Genomic DNA, 6,646 nt, shown 5'->3' on the forward strand with positions numbered 1-6,646 from the left:
AGTCTAGAGCCTCGTCTTTCGTTTTCAACAAGTACACATAGCAAAATCTAGTAGCATCATCAATCAATGTCATGAAATATCATTTTCCACCCTTCGTCAACACCCCATTCATTTCACAAAGATCTGAATGTAGGAGTTCTAGTGGTGCCAAGTTTCTCTCATCGGTAGCCTTGTGAGGCTTGCGAGGTTGCTTCGATTGCACACAACTATGGCACTTAGAACCTTTGACAATGGAAAACTTAGGAATTAAACACATGCTGGAAAGCCGAGACATCAAGCCAAAATTAATATGACATAAACGTGAATGCCAAACATTAGCCTCATCATCCACACTGCCACAAATATGGTTCACAGACTTATTGCAGAAATCAGAAAGGGAAAAGCGGAACAGGCCTCCGCACTCATAACCTTTACCAATAAAATATCCATGTTTAGACACGACTACTTTATTAGACTCAAAAACCAACTTAAATCCGTCTCTAGTCAGACGGGAGCCACTAACAAGATTCCTGTCGATAGAAGGGACATGCTGCATGTTCTTCAGCTGCACGATCTTTTCCGAAGTAAACTTCAGATCTACCGTGCCAACACCATGAACAGAAGCATGTGACCCATTCCCCATTAGGACGGTGGAACCCCGTGCGACCTGATAAGAAGAAAACAATGAGATGTCAGCACAAACATGTACATTGGCCCCAGTATCAACCCACCAATTAGTAGATTGATTAACTGAAAAAACAGTAGGTAAATTACCATACCCGCTTCCATCTCCAGTGTTGCCAATGGTCACATTAGCAGACTTAGAAGTCTGCCCTGCAGGTGCCTTCATCCCCTTGCGCTGTGGACACTTCCTAGCCAGATGACCAACTTGGCCACACACAAAGCAAGTCCTCTCATCCTGATTAGGATTGTTGTTGTTCTTCTTCTGCTTCTTGAAGTTGGTGGTCTGCTGAGCTTTGTATTTCCCCTTGCTCTTGTTCTGGGCCTTGTGCACAACATTGGCACTGGACTGCCCACCATCGCCCTTAGACGCGGCATCTTTTTCCCGAGCTTTCTCCTCAACATCAAGAGACGCAATCAACCCCTCAACGGAGTATTCCTGTCTCTTGTGTTTGAGTGCAGTACCAAAACTTCTCCAAGATGGAGGTAGTTTTGCAATAATGCACCCAGCCACAAATTTGTCGGGTAAGACACACTTAAGGAGTTCGAGTTCCTTAGCCATGGTTTGTATCTCATGAGCCTGTTCGACTACAGAACGGTTGTCAGCCATCTTGTAGTCATGAAACTGCTCCATGATATACAAATCATTACTAGCATCAGTAGTACCGAATTTAGTATTCAGTGCATCCCACAACTCCTTAGCGTCGGTCATATGCATATACACCTCGACCAGACGATCGCCAAGAACGCTAAGAATGCATCCCACAAAGAGAGTAGTGGCTTCCTCGAATTGCTTCTGCTGTTCAGCAGTAAGAACTCCTTCAGGTTTGCCAGTACTCACCCAGAAGCATTTCATAGCTGTCAGCCACAGAGTGACCCTGATCTGCCATCTCTTAAAATGCACACCGGTGAATTTATCCGGCCTCAGTGCATCGGCAAAACCAGCCATAGTAAAATCACAGTGCCTATAATAAGGTTTTTGGATTGTTGAGATTATAGACATATAATGATTTAATCTATTCCATAAATAAATCATGACATTACAGATGAAAACTAGCATGAACGCATCATTAGATCTATACATGTAAACTACACAGTATAACATGAACAGATCAAATATGCGCAACATATTGAACACGTACCGAGGTGACGTAAAGACCGGTTGCTTGGTTGAAACTTTTCGCAGGTGTCTACGAAGACACGAAACACGCGAGCGAAGAGGAAGGCGAGCCGTCGCGAACAAACAGGGAGCAGTCGCGCGAAGCGCTTCCCAAAAACCTTATTGCCGCCTTCTCCCGGTGCAGGACGTCGAAGGCAGAGGTTCCGGAGACCTGCTCTCCCGATCGCCGGTGCACGCCGGCGAGCGGGATGGAGTAGTCTACGAGCGACGGCGCAGTACAGAGTAGGAGGCAAACCCCAGATTGATTTCGCAAGTGTTGCGTGAAGACGGCAGGTCGGTTTATATAGAGAAGGGTCGCTTGATCAGGGCGCCCGCACGATCTCTACTGCGCGTAACCGAACCGGATAAGTCGCGCGTAACTTATCCGGACTCCACGCCGTTTGCACGCACCGGATTTTTCGGAACGTTTCCAAAACAAAAACGAATCCGAATTTGCAGCAAAACAAAACTGCAAAAGGAGGCTGCATCTGCGCAAGGGTGAGGAGTCAATTTTTCGGACCATTCGACGTGTACGTCGTGCACGCGCGCCGCCTGCCCGGCCCAGCGAGGCGAGCGAGCGCGCGCGTGTGTTTCCCCTCTTCTCTCCACCACACATGCTTCAAGTGGCTAGGAGGACATCCTCCCTTTTAAGGAGATCCCCCTCTCCTAGAATAAGCAAGGTGGTACTAAACTCCACATGCATGCCATCCCATGAAGTGGGCTTTTGTGATTTTCCAAAGAATTAATCTTCGAGTGGGCTAAGGCCCATTCATTAATTCCAACAAGAGGTACATCGAGCACTACGAGAAGGAGATGGGGAAGCCTGTGTTCGCCGTCGGGCCGGTCTGCCTCGTCAACGGCGACGGCGACGATGTCCTGAAGCGCGGACGCCGCGGGGAAGCGGGCGCTGGCGTGGCTCGATGCCGTCGACGAGCGGCACCTGCTGCTGCACGGCCGCCGTCGCCGCAGCTGTTGGTATCAGCTCGGCGTCGCATGAACACCACGCGACAGGAAGCCGTCGACCTCGGCGGCTGTCGACCTCAGCGGCCGTCGACCACGCGAGGAGGTTGCTCCTAGACTGCAGCGCGGCGCGGAGGTCGATCCCAATCCCGATCCCAGCGCCACTGTGCCACCGCAACGCCCACCGCGGCGACTGACGGGGGAGCCCGCGCGCTGCTCCTCCCCCCGCCACCCGCGCGCCGCCATCCCCCGCCGCCCACGCGCAGCTCCTCCCCCCGTCGCCAGCGCACTGTCCTCTGCCGTCCGCACGCCGCCCCTTCCCCGCCGCCTATCTGCAACTCCTCCCCCGCCGCCGTCTCGTGGGACTCGTGGGTGGTGGCCGGCAGGGGAGCCCGCGCGCCGCTCCTCCCCCCACCGCCCGCGCACCGTCCTCACCTTCCCTCCCCCACCACCACCTCCAAGAAATGCTTTCCCCGCCGGATCCCCCCGCGGCGCGGTGGCCGGCGTCCTCCTCCTCCTCCGCCGCCGCATCGACGGTGTGCCCCACTGCTCCCTCCCGGCCGCCTCCGCGGTGTCGTCCACTCGTCCCTGCAAGTGTGAGAGCTGAGAGCGAGAGGAAGGAAAGAGAAACAGAGAAAGAGAAAGGGGAAGAGAGAGGGTGACGTGGGCACCTTACATGTGGGGCCCACGTGGGTCTCACGCTGACTCAGCCGCCACGTTAGATAAAATCGGGATCGAAACCGCCGAGGGATCTATTGTAAAATTTTGTATAGTTGAGGGACCTTGCATATCTTGGTTTGCGGTTTGAGGAAGTTTTCTTATCTGGACGACAAGTCGAGGGACATTGAGTGTACTTTTTCCTTTCTCCCTTGATTTTGTGGGCCGTTTGTCGTTAATATGGCCCATTATTTGTTGGCCAGTTCGTTGGCTGGGCCTTGGCCTGGGTCATAAGGCCAGTTTACCTGAGTGAACCGCGGGCGGCGCCTGAAGAGTGAAGACAATCGGCAGTGGCGTGACACGGCTGAAACTTCGCCGGTGACTGTTTGCTTTCCGCATCGCGTGTAGTAGTAAAATTTTGGAAAGCGGACAGAATACTGGTCTACTGCTACTGGAGATGGAAAATCCGAGTAATACCGATTCTGATCAGTAGAAGCGGTCAAGACACGGCAGAGCAAGGCGCTAGATGTGAGTCATGTGACACTGCTGAAGAGTTGTGATTTTTGAGGCCACTGTCCAGGGGCCCAACTGCCCAAGCCGGCTGTACTCGTCGTAGGCAAAACATGGCCACCCGCTGTTCGCTCTGAGTAGAGAGGATATCTTCGATTCTTCATTGGTAGTATGCTATGCCCAATGCCCTACGCACAGGCTCAGCGGTGTTCATCTTGTGGAAAGAGATATAACATGGCTGTTTTATTCATATTTTGCAGGTGATATGTGTTCCAAGCAGGAACAACCCGCGAAACTCGCCGTGTTCGTACAACTGGTGTTGCTGCTGCTATGCTATGGAGTTGGCAACAATGTCGTCGTGACGTCGTCCATTGCTCAACTGTCCGCGAGAACAACATAGATCTACAATCGCTGATTGATTTCAAGAAGGGTATCACTGAAGATCCAGGAGGAGTCTTGCTCTCTTGGAACACTAGGACCCATTTCTGTTGGTGGAATGGTGTCATATGGGTGGTGTGTGGTCATAATAGTACTGGACAAGTAGCCGTATAGATGAACAAAGAGCTTAATCCACATACCAGTTAACATGGGATGGAACGCCACGGCTATTCTACATAAACTCCCTAGCACAATTTTAACCAAACTAAAATCAATTTCCTAATTCAAATTTAGAATCTGAAGCGGCTAATCACGAACGAGTAAAGACCGATGAGATCTAGGAACCACGGAATACCTTTGGGAGGCGGATGGTCGTTCGCTGGCGGCGTCTCACCGTCTTCCCTCCGGCGACGCGCGCCCGCGCGCGCGCACTGGCAGTGGCGGATCCACGGTTGGGGCTGGTTGGTGCCCCAGCCTCACCTCTACCCTGCTCCTAATTAATCATTAACAAGTCTAGTTAGTCATTAGTGAAGAAATTTCCAGATGGCAAGGATGCAGGCTGCTGCCTCACTGCTTCTACTGCCCAAACTGATAAAACAAAACATACTCCGAGTATACATAACAACATAATCACAGATAGAGAAAGTATTGGGAATATTTTAATATAGCCACCAATCAAAATAGAGAAAGTTCTTTTGATCGTGGTTTTCATTGGAAAATACTTTAGTTGATATATCTTTATTTGTTTTAATCATATTATATTTTTTTTACACTAGTACCCCACAATTTAAATCTGGATTCGCCACTGCTCACTGCGGAACATCGCGCGGCAGTGCGGATAACAGGAGAAGCTCCAGTTATTCGTGGGAAGTGGCCAGTGGTGGCGACGCGTGGGCGTGGCAGACTGTGACATTATGGGCCTGTGGCCTTCCAATGGACCTGTTCGTGTGGTCTGGTTGCTGTCCTTATTTGGGCCATCAGCTGCAACAGGCCTCCTGAGTCCTGACGGCAACCAAATGTCTGGACTGAATTATACCTGCATGTTTTTTTTTTTTTGAAAACTATTACTTGCACGTTCTAGTTCGACATCAATCGTGACAGAAGAATGCAGAGTCTAGACAGGAGGAATACGATTGCTCGGACGGAAACGGCATCTAGAGCGAGTAGATCACGACCAACAAAATTGATCTTTGTCGTTGTAGAGCCGTCTCGACTTTGGCCTGTTCTGTATTGCGGTCAAGCTACGGCAAACGTTAAGCATATGTCGGACAAGGGAATTGGATAACGAATTTACAACCACACGCTCAGATTCTAAATCTAAACAATCTAGCTTTGTACAAAATTGCATGAAAAATCAGCTGAACTAATACGGCCATTGCAACTGCCGTTAATTGTAGGGGCGAAAACAGTGACCGAGCCACTGTCCGACTAGACCGGGCAGCCATCTAGGTTCGTCGGTGAAAACTCCATTAAATTTTAATATTAACTAAAAAAACACACATGCGTTGCAAACTTGCAATATGTGAAAGATTTTTTTTTTACAAAATCATATGCTGTAATTAGGAGTACGATTGTCTCAAGTTAGCATGTAAATTTGTTTAAAGAGATTTCTTATACAACTCTTTCTGTATTTCTAAAAGCGTACGAATTTAAAAACCGAATCAAATATGGATATGTATTTCCAAAAGAAAATAGACTTCAAAACCAACTCAAACACGGATGACATACTAAAGTACTGATAAAATATTTTCAGTTTTTATAATAGTAAAGATGAGTAAATTTATGATGAAATTTTTATAATAAATAATAATTATATTGAAGTTTGACTGAACTCAAAAATTTTCTAGCTCTACCAATGAGCACAAAGACAAAATATACACTTCCTTTCTTATCTTTCTTATGTCACTCATCAGGATAGCATTAGCATACCACCCACCCTGTTTCCTGGGTGATGTCGGTGATCTATCTCGGTATGATTCCCAGTGACCACTGGCCAGTAGCCCAGTAGTAGTTGGCAAGACCCCCTTTCGTGCTCCGCATAACCGAGCTGTACTTCTGGATGTTCTCCAGCACGGGAACGCACGGTCACCGACCACCATTATTGGCGAACAACCTCTCGTTGCAGTTTGAGCCTCCTGTACGTACGTGTGGCTGTGCCCATTCCGAAACACTCGGGGAGGTCTCCAAACTGATCACGGCCAAAATGATCTCCCTCGCGCAACATGGGCATCCGCACATGCGGACGGCGAGCGCCGGTTTGCGCCCGCCATGCGTACAATGATTGGGAACGTACGTTCGTTGCTCCCCTTGCCGCCGGAGCAC

At 49.4% G+C, this 6,646-nt stretch overlaps 1 long non-coding RNA gene across 1 annotated transcript; it reads right to left on the reverse strand.

Annotated features, from left to right (window-relative positions):
- Positions 1 to 273: 273 nt before the first annotated feature.
- LOC112937827 (uncharacterized) lies at positions 274 to 5,101 on the reverse strand. The gene is made up of 3 exons (XR_003240443.2): positions 4,680 to 5,101; positions 759 to 4,569; positions 274 to 646 (listed from the first exon to the last, which is right to left on the reverse strand). It is a non-coding gene; the product is annotated as an uncharacterized lncRNA (long non-coding RNA).
- Positions 5,102 to 6,646: the final 1,545 nt, after the last annotated feature.

This window comes from Oryza sativa, chromosome 2, assembly GCF_034140825.1.
Source record: "Oryza sativa Japonica Group chromosome 2, ASM3414082v1".
Lineage (NCBI taxonomy): Eukaryota > Viridiplantae > Streptophyta > Magnoliopsida > Poales > Poaceae > Oryza > Oryza sativa.